Source organism: Alnus glutinosa, chromosome 10 (assembly GCF_958979055.1).
Source record: "Alnus glutinosa chromosome 10, dhAlnGlut1.1, whole genome shotgun sequence".
Lineage (NCBI taxonomy): Eukaryota > Viridiplantae > Streptophyta > Magnoliopsida > Fagales > Betulaceae > Alnus > Alnus glutinosa.
Genome location: NC_084895.1, coordinates 27,112,675 through 27,124,961, shown reverse-complemented (window position 1 = coordinate 27,124,961; position 12,287 = coordinate 27,112,675). Strand labels below are relative to the sequence as shown.

Below are 12,287 nucleotides of genomic sequence, written 5' to 3'. Positions count from 1 at the left end.
CAAGCCTATATAAATTTTACAGGGGCAAAAACACGTAATATTATATTTTTTGCTAAACATTTTACTATTCAACAAAAAATCTACTTAACTCAAGATTTTTTTTTTTTTTTTACACAATACATAAGTTTTGTTTGACAAAAACGATAAAGTGACATAAGAGGTAAAAAAACAAAAATAAAATTAATAACATGACAAGTTTTTGTCAGCAAGCACATCAGAACATATGGCTGTGAATGATCGATAAAAACAACGAAAAATGTGTGATCATGACAGGTGGTCTTATCTTGTCTTCACAATAAGAAAGAAGACTGAGCCATTAGTTTCAAACTCAGCGTCATAGAAAAAAAAAAAAAAAAAAAAAAAAAAAAAAAAAAACTTGCAAAGAAGAAGAAAAAGAAAAGGCGAGTACTCAAGAGTGATAGATCGATAAAATAGTAGATGAAAATCCTACTACCCATCACGGTGGTTAACATTTTAGTGTTTGTGTGTTTACCTTGGATTAATGAGTGCGAAAGTTTGCTGAAATGAGAGATGGGTCTTAGATGAGCTCAACAGTCTTGGCCATCTTACTACCTGACTGCTGGAAAAATTTGTATAACTTTTCAAGAAGTAATTTTGATAATTTGCTAGAATAATATTCCCGATTGTCAATCTGATTTTTCACTTTACGTACCTTCTTCAACTTTTCAAACTGGAGTTCATTCTTGTCTCTTCTCTTCTTCTTCTTCACTGGCTGGTCCCCATCTTCACAATTTCAGAGAGAAGGTTGGATTCCATTGATACGTATGAAAGATAGAAAGGTTGTTATATTAATAGCTCATATTTGCAATATATTTTCAGAGGGAAACTAAACTTTTGAGTATTATTTCCGGAGTTTTTTTTACCCTTCAAAATATTTAGTGTGAAGATGTGTGTAGCATTTTTTTTTCCCTTTCTTATTTTTATTTTTTATTTTAAACCATTGTCTTATATTATTTAAATAATGTGAAGGGAAGCAAAATGTTATCTTAAATTTGGATTAAAATTTTTGGCCATTTCTAGGCAACAAAATGCTTAAAAATTGCCACATTAAAAAGATGACATGTTATGAAATAACCATAAATAATTTCTCTTCTAAAAAGTTTTTTATTCACTTTTGGAGAGATGTTTATTCTTCTTAAAACCAAAAGATAGTATTCTGTTCAAAGTTTTTTTACAACATAAAGAACAAGAACATTATGAAAATATACTTAATTCTCAACTGTACTGTGCCATATTTTTAATAGGTAGCGTTTTCTTAACATTTTGATGCCTAGAAATGGTTTAAATTCCATAATTTGATAATCTAAAATTTATTTGGAATTGTAGGAAATTCCTATCCCCCAAAATTTAAGGTAGCACTCTTAATTTCCTTGATTTAGGGAATATAAAAAAAATAAAAATAAAAACTATTTCCTTACATTTAAAAAATAAAATGAATTTTAAAAAACTTATCTCCAGTGCAGAAATGATATAAATATATTTTTTACACATTTTATTTTTAAATTTATTCATTGAATTTGTGAGATTTAAATATGGGTCTAATAAATCAATATATAAATTTAAAACTTAAAATTGTCCGAAAATGTGTTGAAGAAATGCACTATCTTTTTTTTCCCAACTCAACAAACTTATGTCACCGACAAAAATAAATAAAAAAAAAAGAAGTCATGTCTCATTCACTGCTTTAAGGCTAAAAGATGATTCAGTTGCCAAAGGTCGATGTCTATCACATCAGTTAGACGTACGGAAATGGAAGGCTGCGGCTGTCGGTGCAGTTAAGTAGGGTGGGAGACAGTTTCCAGTTGATATGCTATTAATATTAATTGGTTGATTTGTAAATTCGCTTTTAAAAAATTGTATAACGGACGATTAGGAGAATGACTTTTATTATTTTTCTATACACTGCACACTTAATTGACTGTCCAATTGAAACCATTATTTTGATTAGAGATATGCTATTTGATATATTTGGGTCTTTCTTTCATTCTCTCATTTTAAAAAATTAATTATTAGATGTGTAGGATAGCATAACACCCACGTGTGAGTTCTATTACGGGTGTAAAGCCGACTGGTTATAACTTGTCGGTAACCGAATAACCGATTTGGTACTCAGTTGAAAATAACCGGTAACCGCCTCTACTGGAGCGGTTACCTATTTTAAAAAATATTGAAATCGATTATAATCGGTGACCATGTATGTGTGTGTCTATATATATATTTAAAAAACCAAAATAATAATATTTAGGGTTTTACATTTTTACTTTCATTTCAACTTAGGTCAACATATTGGGCAAAAAAGGTTAAAAATGTTTTTTTAAATGGCTAAAAAAGTCTAAAGTAAGCCCAAAAAGTAGGCTCAATACCAATATTAGGCTTAAAAGACTCAATTTTTAAAAATTTTAGTTACCGGTCCAGATAACTGAGTACCCACCGATAACCGCTGGTAATTAAAAAATTAGTTAACCGGCTACTCGGTTACTGGAGCCGGTTGGCGATTTTGGCCAACTGGCTACCCCAATTACGGTTACCGTTTTTAGCTAATAACTGATAACCGTAATCGGGTTTTCACCCCTAGGTTTTACAAATCGAATTATTGATTTTAAAAATTGGAGAATAAGAGAAAGATAGGATCAAAAATATTAGAAAATGTAGAATATGATTTCTAAATATGAAGTAAATATGGTAGCTAGAGACTACAGTGAATTTATCCTTCTTTGGAGAAGCAAATTAAGAAATATATTAGATGCTACTATAAAGGAAAACAACTCCAAAATAATTGCATTCCATGCATTGGCAGATAATTAATTAATATTGGAAGCAATTAACTGTCATAATTGGGCATGCAATACTTTATTTGGGGTGTTTGAAACAAATAACGGATTTATGTTAGTTTCTCGGTAAGAGAAGTATTATATATCTTCTTCCTGTCCTTTTTTCATCATTTTTTTTTGAAAATTAATATTAAATTTGTAGGGCTTATACGAGGGACTCACATAAACCTAAAATATCCAATGGTGATTCTCAAAGTGTGAGGATGAAAGAAGGACGGGAAGAAGAAATGAATCGTTTTTCTTTCCGTATGCTTTATTATAAGAGAAATTATTCATTTCATCCTCTTGTCCTTCTCCCATCCTCATACTTTTTAAAATCACCATTGAATTTATAAGATACATGTTATTTCACACATGGATCCATAAATTCAATAATAATTTTTAAAAGTGAGAAGATGAGAGAATTGATCCAGGGAATAATGTATATCATGTCCCTTCTTTTTAATTAAGATTGATCTAAAGGTAGATTGACAATGTCACATCATCAAAGAAGGAGAAGAGAAGGACAAGATAATACAAAATAGCATCTCTCTAAAATATAATATTATTTTATATTAATTAATTAATTGGAAAAGCCTCTTCATCATGTTTATGTTAGCTTTCGTCCTTGAAATTAAGCCTATGTTTGATTTTTGTCGCCCAAATTTTAAAAAATTTAATTTCATCCCTATATTTAAAAAAAAAATTAATTTGTTTTTAAATTAATTTATTAACATTGTAGTAAATCAATATTGTGTAAAATATGGTAAATATTAGAGTGATAAATGCTGAATTAGAAAGAAAAAAAAAAATGATAAATACTTATATGACAATATATCAACAATTTGAAAATAGTATTTTAATTTTAAAGTTTTTATGAGATTCCAATTTAGTCTTGCATGTGTCTCTGATTTTTACCGCAATTTAAAATAAGTCCAGTTGTCAACTTACTGTTTAACTAATTATTATTATTATTATTTTTGACATGTCCACGTAAGAGGACGAGAAGAGATTCGAACTAGTGACTTCCGCTTCATGAGGTGTAATCCCCAACCGATTGAGCTACCCATTGAGAACACTGTTTAGCTAATTAACGCATATATATCATATCGGTCCACAAAATTACATAGTCTAAACTCCTCTCCCACTAAAGGAGAGGGATGGACCGTTGGTGGCAGTCCTAGCAACGAAGGGGCGGCAGCCCTATCACCTCTCAAGGTGAGGTAGCTCCCACAACACTACAAATTCAGTAGACTTTTCATAAAATGTTCAGTATTTGGTTTACAAATTGGATTTTTGAACCTTTTGTGTGAGAAATGGACGCCAATTTACTGCCCGTAAGATAATTGTATCCAATAATTGGACTCCATATAATCACGAAATTTTAATTTATTCTGTCGGTTTTTATATTTGACTTTTAACTTCTTAAGTTTTTTTCACCTTTTTTTTTTTTTTCACTCTTTCCGTTCAAAACCGTCTAAGTATGTGTTTGGCATTGTCATTTCACGGTATAAAAGTGCAATTTTAAATTAAATTGCAGAAAAATGTATCGTTGGAGAGTTTTTTTTTTTTTTAAAAAAAAAAAAAAAAATCATAGATAAATGGGTGCATTTTTTAAAATGCACAATTTTAAAGGCTAAACTGTGATTTTAAAGAGCAAACCGCATTTTTACCAAATGTTTAATTGTGTTTGTAAAAAATCGCACATTTTTAAATTGTAACCGTAAATCTAAACGGATCCTAAAACTACTTATGCGGCATTAAATGGGTTTTTGCCTTGTAAGCTTGTTTTTTAGACCAAATGATCAGCGAAATGAAAAACATGTATAGATGTTAGAAACTATCCCATGCCAAAAAAGGGGTGGTTCAGACACCTCCAGACCGGCCATAGGAACCACCCACATTGGCCAAAATCTAAACACTCACTATCACACTTAGGTTTTACTCAAACATTCAACAAAAATGCATCCTTTAACTCGTAGCACTTAGAGGAAAACAAAAAACAAACTTTGTCATTTAGTTGCACTGCTTTAAATAGACGAATTTGATCGATTACTGCTCATCTCGTTTGAACGAAATTAAGGTTCATTTGAACAAACTTGCATTAAATACATTTTAAGCCAGCGTCTCTTCTCACCTGCTAATCCCACACATTGAGTTAACATGGAGATCCAATTTCGTTCAGACGAGATCGAGTGTGTTAGTTGGTTTACTCGCGCGTTTTCCTTTTAACACATGTAGACGACTAGACGTTATGTCGTTCGAATAAGATTTCGGTTCCGTTTGAAAATCCATCATCCCTCTCCTCTCCTTAGGGATTTTTTTTTTTTTTTTTAAATGATTGAAAAATAAGATTGATGTGATATAAAATTGAAATAATTTATATGAAAAAGTGAAGAAAAAAAAAATTGTATTGTAATGAATTTTTTATTTAAAAAATAATAAAAAAATGTTGATGTGATATAATAAATGAAAAAAAAAATTAAGAATGATTTGAAGTTGATGTTTTTTTTGAGAAGTGAACATAAGGGAAGAGGATGAGAATGTGAATTTCAAACGGGGCCGCATTCGTTATAAAAGAAGTGTGTTTGTTCCTGACACGTGAAATATGCTGTTTTGTTTGAACGAAACTCTTTAGTTTGACTTTTATGGTTTTTTGCTATTGACTTATTTTTATATGAATTAAATGTCTATTTTTTATATATAATATACATAAATATTTACTGTTGTGCAAGAGACAATAGACTTGGGTTGGGTCTCACGTGGGACTTATGTGGTGGGACCCACCATATAGGACTCACCCACGCCTCTTGATACGTGCATAATTGTTGTGTAGAAATCATGTTCCTATAATATATGGGCTAAGCTATTGACCTTTCTCGCCATAGCTAGCTTCATCTTGTTCCATGGTGCTCTTATTTGGTTTGGCATGTTATCCTTTTATATCGACGGTAGGATTTCTCTTTTGTTTCATTGCCCGCCAGTCTTAGGAATAGATAGTCTCTACTATAAGAGGATTACTAAAAAAGAAAAGTAAATATTCCTTAAATAATATAAGGAAAATGTTAGATTTACAACACCAATATAATAATTGTACAACAATCTCTCACATGAGGGTGGGTCCCACATACTGGGGTCCACCCTCATGTGAAGAATTGTTATGCAGTTATTGTATTGATGTTGTACAAGAATCAAATCTTATAATATAATGCATTTTTCAAAAAAAAAAAATCTATTAAAAATATAAAATCGAGATGGACCAATGCTGGTCTTCCCCCACCTCCCTTTTACAATAGGAAATTTTTTTTAAAAAAAGTTATCACAAAATCCATAAAGACCGAATTGTTTGTTATTCCCAACACATTACATGTACAAAATACACATCAGTGAATTTAGTGTACATGAAATTAAACGAGGTTTATCAATCCAAACATGTCTTATATTAACTTTTTGTATTATATGCAATTGGAGTGAAACCCATTTCAAGATCATGATTTAATATTATTGCGTCTAATAATATAAATTATGCCACATTATTTATATTTTTTAAATGACGCGTCAACGTATATTTATCACGTTAATTACATAATCTAAAATCCTAACTCAAGTTAATTGCACTCGATTTTTAAAAAAGCTTATTTAATAAGATATGCTATTTTTTTAGTACTTATTTATTATTCTTTACATATATTCAGTATTAGGAATATTATTTAATAGAGAGAGAAGTAGAACAAGTTTCTTCTTCAGAGTTTTCTTGCCGGGGGAGGGAGGTCACCCTCCCTCCTCCCGGTCTCTAGTTCTCCTAGCTTTCTAGGAGGTTTTTTTGCCCCTTTATGGTTTTTACCATTGGAGGGTAGGCTAGTTTCTCCCTGACATTAGGGCAGGGAGTATGTTTTCCTCTCGGATGTTCTACGGTGGAGGTTTTGTCTCTTAACCCGTAGGAGTTAAAGAGTTTGTTTTGTTTATTTTGTTGTTTTTGTTGTTTTCTTTGTTTATGACAGGTAAGCCTTCACGGTTTTCGTCGTCTTTTGGAAGATCGACCGTCTTCCTTGTGTCTCTCGTGGATTTCTGGCAGAGCTACAATAGATGATTCCATCCCTGTGAGCCAGATCTGTTATTCTCCATTGATTCTTTAAGACACGCGCTTCCCTACTGTGATCACCCTCTTCTTTTGTTTCGACTGTCACAATCCGGTGACCTTGCCGTTCTTTCTTACCGACATGTGGTCTACACGTGGGGGGATTTTCTTCCTAATGGGCGCGTGTAAATCATGCCATGTTTTTCAAGTCATGGGTAGTGGTGGTCGGAGGATGGAGGAGTTTAATTGTTTTTGCTGTTGGGGAGTCTCAAGGACACGCGCCATCTCCGGTGGCAGTTTGCCTTCCCTCAAATGGTGGATAGTGTTTTGGCTCTCTGTTGTTTATGTTTGTGTGTGTCTATTCTCTAGTTTTCTCTGTGTATCACAGTGTGTCTTTGTAATACATAAATTTTTACTAAACTTATTTGTTGGCTGTGATAGCTAGATCAACCCTCTTATCTTTTTAGGGTGTGCTTAATTGTAAAAAAGGGCTTCAATAGGTGTTCATGTAATTTTTGTGTATTGTTTAAGTAGCTGCTTTGTCAGATTTAGTCTGATTATAGATGTAGGGGTGTCTTAGCTTGTACCCCTTATCTGTTGTTGTAATGCCTTTTGGCTTGTTTAGAAATTGAAGGACCACATGCTTCTTGTTCGAAAAAAAAAAAAAAAAAAAAAAAAAAAAAGGAATATAATTTAACAAATGTTTATTATATGAAAAAATCAGCGGTCTAACCGATTATACTGGATCTCCATGTTGATTTTGAGTATGTTTGTGACCAGAAGAAAAAAAAAGAAAAGAAAAAAAGAAAGAAAGGAGAATCCTACAAGGCTAGGCCTTGATCCACCATGCCCGTTTTCCTCTCATTTTTTCTTCATTATCTGAAGTTATTTGTTGGAGAGAATCGAGAGAATACATTTAACCCTCCCCATTCCTCTAACTGGACAGCTCTTTCGATCTTGCTTTCAATATTTAAAAATTAGCAATCACTACAAAAAACATTACAGATCGCTACGTGTTTACAGTACCGGTTACTGTAGACACGTGGCCAGATAGCCACGTATCTTAGTGACCACGTGGCTATCTGGGGCGTGAAAACAATTGACCACGTGTATTTATTACACGTGGCCAATTGACCACGTGTATTTATACACATGGCCATTTGGCCACATGCTCTAATACACGTGGCCATCTGGCTACGTTTACTAATACACATGGCCATATGGCCACGTGTATTTTATTAGTGGCCAGATGGCCACGTGTAAAAATTCTAGTGGCGGATTTTCGCCACGTGTATTAATAGGACACGTGGCCTTATGTTGGCCATGTGTAAGTATGCCACGTGGTCAACTGTTGGTTTTTTTTTTTTTTTTTTCATTTTTTTTCAAAAAAAACAAATATATTACTAGGTACACTATACCAAATTAGAGTTTATAAACTAATTAGTTTTGTACACTATGCAAATAAATTCTTGTATTTAAATGTTTTTCCTTTTTTTTTTTTTATAAAAAAATCTTATTGTTATTACTATATACATGCATAATGACACGTATATACCCCAACCTTAGATTTGTGCTATATTTAGTTATGGTTTATAATTATATATAGTATGTACTGTACTTATGGTTATATTTTAGGGCTATGTGATATAGATAAAAAGTAGGATTTACAGGTTGAGTTTCTTAAATATGGTTTATGCGTTAGGGGTTAATTTGTTGTGTGTGTAGTACATACTCTCAGGGTTAGGGTTTGTATTTGCGTATTACAAATAACACCAAAAATATATATTTATATATAATATTTAAAATTTACATAAAATATTATGGTTTGGCGACCGGCCTATATATTGCATGCAGCATGTCACTAATATATTAAATATATATTACATTTATATAACACCCCAAATTCTTTCAATATTTTTTTTTTTTTTTTTGAGCTTAAAAGAATGATTACAGATATAAATATATATATATATATATATATATATATATATATATATATATGTTTTAAAAAAAAAATAAAAAAAAAAAATCAAATCATCAGTCCTCTTGAACGGCGTCGTTTAATTGAAGAAGTATTATTTTTTTCACTCGCACGACGTCTTCCACCTTTCATCTCTCTCGTGACAAATTGCAAAAATCTCCAGACACTTCTTGCCATGTCTCAGTCCAATGAAACCCACGTTGAGCCCATGCACCAACCTGTTAGCCACGACAGCTCTTTTCTTCTTCTATATAACCACTGTCCTCGCCATGCATCAAGGCATCGGCAGGAAATTCAGCTTCTTAGTCATTTTTAGAACTTAACCCAGCAGGTAATCAATCTTCTTTGTTTCGTTTGTAAAGCTTTTGTGAATAATTTATGGTGGTTCGTAGCACTGTAATTCTGAGAAAAATCCCTGATTAAACTGTGTTGAGTTGAACTTTAATTTCTGTTTTTGGGTTGCGATTAATTGACTCTTGAAGTGTTATGTTGCTAGAAGTTATTCTATTTTATTTTCTTTCTTTCCTCTTCCTTTTTCGTTGGTTGGACGCCCTTAGTATTTCTTTTCTCCCCTGCTTCTTTCTTCCCTCTTCTTTTTCTTTTCCTGTTCTGAGAGAGAGTTGGAAAGAGGGAAAAAATTGAGAAAACAGAGTGGGGAAAGGGAGAGACCGGCCGAGTGAGGGAGGTGGGGAAGAGAGAAGACCCAGCCGGTGGGCTAGCCACCGGACTGGGCGGACGGAACCGCAGGGCCGGCAGGCCGCGGTCCCGCGCCGGCGACGCCACCGGAGGCCGTTTTCCGGTGATTCCCTGTGAGTATATTTTGTAGAAATGATTTAGAACTGGATTGTGTAATCTTTGGTTTCTGATTTGGGGTGATTGATTATGAAAATTTCTGGTTCAAAGAGGGATTTTCGGTGGAAGAAGAATTATCAACCGGGTATTGAAATTTTTGATTTTTCTTCTTGGAAATAACGTGCGGGTGGTGAAGATTTTTTTTGGGCTTTGGTTTTTTTTTTTTGGTATGAATTTTAGTAGCAGCAGATTGGGTAATGAAATTTTAAAGTTGTTTGGTTCCTTGATTTCTTTTCCTGTTGAGCCCAACTGAGAGGAAGAGATGAGGGAGAGATTGAAAGAGGGAGAAGGAAGAGTGAACCGGTGGGTGAACCACCGGTTGGGGCGGGCTAGAGCAGTGAGCCGGCAGGCCACGGCTCGGCGTCGGCAAGCTGCAGGGGAGTTTGAATTTCGTTTTTCAAAGATGGGTTTTGTTGGGTTTCTTCGTTCAGATTTCAGTTTTTATTTGAGGGAAGTTTCTTTTGATTCGTAAAACAGAATGGGTTTTAACTTCTATTTTTCTGTTTGAGATGCTGGGTATGGATAACTGAGTTTGGTTGGTGTTTTAGTTTGGAAATGCTTGTTTGATCCTCATTAGGCTGTCGACAGGTTACTTCTTCATTCAGTGATTATATTTTGTAGAAGGCTTTTATATTTGTGATCAACTATATGAGTATTGAAATTATGTGTGAGTTGCTTTGCAAATCTGGATGTCGATTTTATAGTTTGGCTAAGTAATGTTTCTAGATGTTGAGATAGAAATCAAAGAAGCCATCTTAAGTGTTGCCATTAGAACTATTTCATTTGACAGTGTCATGTACTTGGAAAACTTAGAGTGAATCCACATCAGAACAGAGAACAACGTAATATGAAAAAAAAAAAAAAAAAAAAAAAAAAAAAAAAAAAAATGAAATGACTTCAAGCCCAAACAGTGACAATTGCTTTAATTATCTGACATAGTATTTAGTCCAACTCCTATAGACTATATGACTATTACATGGTGCACATGCATTCAGACTGGTCATCATTGGACCATTAGCCAATATTATACTATAAGTGATTTGTCATAATCTATATGGACTTTAAGGTTCTTTAGCCTTACTTGTATCTTTCAAATTTGTCAATAAACATGTGGAGAATATTGGTTTGATGCTTGCCGTAAAATACAGTAGTCTTTTAGCTAATCTAATTCAATATATTATGCACCAAATTTGATTATTTTATCCTCTAAAAATATATTCTTGTGATCCAATCTAGGAAGGAGGAACTAGTTACACTCAGAAAATTCAGGTAAGGAAACACAACCCTAAAAACCCCGGCAAGTTTTTAAATAAAATCCTTTCAAAAGAAAAATGTCGGGAATTTTCGAAAGACTTTCACTTTAACATTAATTGTTCTATTATCTCAGGTATGAAATAATGAATATGTTATTTGTAATCACATGAATGAATGAAGATGGTCATTATATACTGGATGTGCATCATGAGAATGAGGATGATGACATATGTGCTACATGCGCACTATATGAACATGATGATGAAATTATGATTGAATACTTGTTTTATGTGCACCACACAAAGTTTTGTCACACGGTACCATAATGCTGTGATCCGGATCTTATACTAATTACAATGCTGGGTAGCAGGGCAACCACACCAAAAGTGTGGGGCTATCGGCCGGGGAGGTTCTCACCTAGGGAGCTTCCTAACCCGGCAGCTCTCCCCTGTGACGACAGGATGAGCCTATGGGTCCTTCGGGATCGGTCCTTTGGACGAGCCCAACGTGCACCGCTCATGGTTAAAATGCGGAAGTGGACCAGTGGTAGACAAAACTTACACATTATGAATGATTATTATGAATGCACGTTTCTTATTATTACTGAATTTTTATTTATGTGAAAATTTTTAAATGTGTAAATTAATTTTATATTATATCTTATGTTTTGTTGTGTTACTTACTGAGTTGTTGAACTCACCCCCTTACCCTTACAATTCTTTTCAGATGGCGCTTCATATCATCATCCTCATAGCGGGCGTACCCATAGGGGTCGCTACCTATGATGATTCACAGTTCTGGCCCATTGATGCCGATCAGTGGGTTTATGTTTGTTTTGATAGCCCGTGATCATAACGTTTAGTCAGGGATTTATTTTGTTTATGTATAGTAATGACACTGCTAGTCCGGACCAGTTTGGAGATAGTAGAAGTTACCTCCAAGAAGTAGTTCGAAGACCGGATTAGTTTTTTTTGTATATGATCAGTGTTTTATTTTGTGATCCCTGGCTGTTTGTATTAGCTGAAATATTACGAAGACTTATAACATATGTGAAATTATGGGTATTAATCTACATTTTGTGTTTATTGTATTATCCTCTTTTAATATAAAAAGAATTATATTTGTGGATGATTTTATTTTTCTCAAGTTCACGTATCCCCTTACATCCCAAAACGGGGGCGTGACAGCATGGTATCAGAGCATAGTCAATCATATGTTGACTTGCTGAAAACCTAGGTAGCAACATGAAAACCTAGACTTAGGATAGGTTGCATCACTACGCTTATGATTA

At 33.4% G+C, this 12,287-nt stretch overlaps 1 long non-coding RNA gene across 1 annotated transcript; it reads left to right on the top strand.

Moving 5' to 3' along the window:
• The first annotated feature begins 9,556 nt into the window (after positions 1-9,556).
• On the top strand, positions 9,557-12,068 carry LOC133878897 (uncharacterized). Its single transcript, XR_009902020.1, has 2 exons — positions 9,557-9,699; positions 11,723-12,068. It is a non-coding gene; the product is annotated as an uncharacterized LOC133878897 (long non-coding RNA).
• Positions 12,069-12,287: the final 219 nt, after the last annotated feature.